This window comes from Octopus sinensis, linkage group LG21 (assembly GCF_006345805.1).
Source record: "Octopus sinensis linkage group LG21, ASM634580v1, whole genome shotgun sequence".
Taxonomy (NCBI): Eukaryota; Metazoa; Mollusca; class Cephalopoda; order Octopoda; family Octopodidae; genus Octopus; species Octopus sinensis.
In genome coordinates this window covers 14,636,785-14,639,284 of record NC_043017.1, presented here as the reverse complement: position 1 = coordinate 14,639,284, position 2,500 = coordinate 14,636,785, and the positions used below count along the sequence as shown (strand labels likewise).

At 42.4% G+C, this 2,500-nt stretch overlaps 1 protein-coding gene and 1 long non-coding RNA gene across 2 annotated transcripts in view; both read left to right on the top strand.

Moving 5' to 3' along the window:
• Positions 1 to 2,500, top strand: part of LOC115222732 (voltage-dependent calcium channel type A subunit alpha-1) — a 998,519-nt gene that overhangs the window by 549,032 nt on the left and 446,987 nt on the right. The window lies entirely within an intron of this gene.
• LOC118767374 overlaps positions 1 to 2,500 on the top strand; it is a 14,581-nt gene that overhangs the window by 8,543 nt on the left and 3,538 nt on the right. The window contains exon 2 of the long non-coding RNA XR_005003292.1: positions 226 to 231. This is a non-coding gene — a long non-coding RNA (uncharacterized LOC118767374). The remainder of the gene's footprint in view (positions 1 to 225; positions 232 to 2,500) is intronic.

Below are 2,500 nucleotides of genomic sequence, written 5' to 3'. Positions count from 1 at the left end.
CAGCAGGGATCACCACCCCCTGCCGGAGCCTCGTAGAGCTTTTAGGTGTTTTCGCTCAATAAACACACACAACGCCCGGTCTGAGAATCGAAACCGCGATCCTGCGACCGCGAGTCCGCTGCCCTAACCACTAGGCCATATATATATATATATATATGAATATGTATATATTAGTGTGCTTATATGTATGCACGAATGCACGTGTCTGTCTGTAAATATACATAGGTGTGTGTGTGTGCGCGCGCGCGCGCGTGAGTATGTATGTGTATACGAATGTATGTATTGTGTTGAAGTGTGTGAGTGTTTGCGAGCGCAACGGCAGACGATTGATGCACAGTCACGACACAGCGGCGTACAAATGTCACATTTATGTACACGCAAACACACACACACACACACACACGCAAACACACACACACACACACACACGCAAACACACACACACACACACACACGCGCATGTATACACACACACATGCATGTATAGTGTTATCATAGCATTTTTAATGTTGCAATTCTAAGAAATATGCCAGTGGGGGGAGGGGAGTGGAATGACAGCGAGCGAGGTGGAGTCAGTAGAACTATTCCTACGCCACCTCCCACCACCCACTGCCATACGTTCCCCCTACATACACATACTACTACTACTGCTTTATGTGACAACTCTCTTTTTCTCTTTCTCTTTCTTCCCTCGTTCTGTCTCTCTCTCTCTCTCTCATAATGTACTCTTCTATCTTCCGCTCTCCATCCCTGTATAACTTGTTTACCCTCGTCTCTCACTTGTTGAATGTAGGGATTGTCTCCTCTTGATGAGACAGAAAGACAGAAGGGGGAGAGAGAAAGAAAAGAGAAAGCGGCAGACAAACAAACAGAGAGTGGGAGACACGGGGGGAGAGAGACAGAGAGAGAGAGAGAGAGAGAGAGACTGATAGGTAGGGTTGCTGCTGTGTGAGGCGACTCGATTGTATAATGCAGCATTGTAGTTTCTTGTAAAGTGAAGTGTTGGTGCCTGATGACAGTTGGTGTTGGTGTGAGGTTCCGTATATATCGAGTTATTTGGGGTTGGATGGTAGTAGGGATTAGGGTCGGAAATCAATGGGGCTAGAGGTTTCTTAGATAACGATGAAGGTAATCAATGTGAAAATAGGGGCTGGTATTGCAGCTGATCGCTGGTGGTAAACTGAATCGTGACTGAAGGTTGAATATGGAAGTAAAAATGAGTTGTGATGTCTGCTGCTGGAGTTACGATAGTGAAAGTGAAAGCAGAGTTTCGTTGATTGGTGAGAATTCGATGAACGATCGTTGAATGATGGCGAAGAGAGAGAGAGAGAGAGGGGAAATGTAGGGGATAGGTAAATTTGGTGTGTGGGGTGGAGAGAATATGTGTGATGAGTGGGGTATGATAATATAATATAGAAGGGTTTGACAGCAGATTTCGAAAATGGAGGTTTGTGTAAAAAACAGATTTTAATAAACGATAACACGATTTTGTGTGATTCCTAAAAAATTTGTGATGATAACGTACGTTGGATTCTGACTAAAAATACGGACTGTAAATATATTGATATTGTCTCAGTTGCCTCTCTCACTTCTTCTATCACATCTCCATCTTCTCTTTCATTCCTTCTGTATCCGCGTGCATGTATGTGTGCGTGCATGCGTGCGTGTGCGTGTGTACGCGTATGTGTGTGTGGGTAGGGTTTCCTTTTAATGTTTATCGCTCAGTACATCAACTGAATTTAGGGTTTAATAATATTAGAATTAAGAAATGAAAAGAGAGCATGGCGCGTGAAAGTAGATCAAGTTTAAGGAGAGCAAGCTGGTCTATTTAAAAGACTGCTGTGTTACACACATACAAACTCACATGTACACATTATATTATATACACACTTGGATACATACATACATATATATACATATATATATATATATATATATACAACACACATATATTACATAAAAAGATATTTGTATACTTTATACACAAACACATTATACACATTATACACACAGCCAATAGCCAGGGTCATTAAAAATTGCCTAGAATGCCTCGCTGTATTTGTTCTCACCTTCTATACCCTGGTTTCAAATTCTCCTAAGATCAGCTTGACTTGTCATCGTTCTGGGATCGACACAAAATAAGCAATCGAGGGCAAAGGCCTGGCAGAACTGTAAGGAGGGTTGGGCAGAATGAACTGCAGGATTTTTATCTGGCTCGTAGATATATGTAATTATACATATCAATATCAGTGTCAATCGACACTGGAAAAAGTATATGTATTTGTGAAGGGAGCTGACTTCTCGTCGACAACCATGATTGTCACACGCTGATGAGAGGTAAACACCTTGAAACTCGAGTCCGTGTGTATCATGAGTTGAAGACGGGGAGGATGACTCCCCTTCACAAATACTGAGAGGACACATAGTGTGTCTATAGCCAACTGGAGGAGATATCTTCCTGTGGCTACAAACTACAGTAGCATCCACCCTTAGGGGTTAG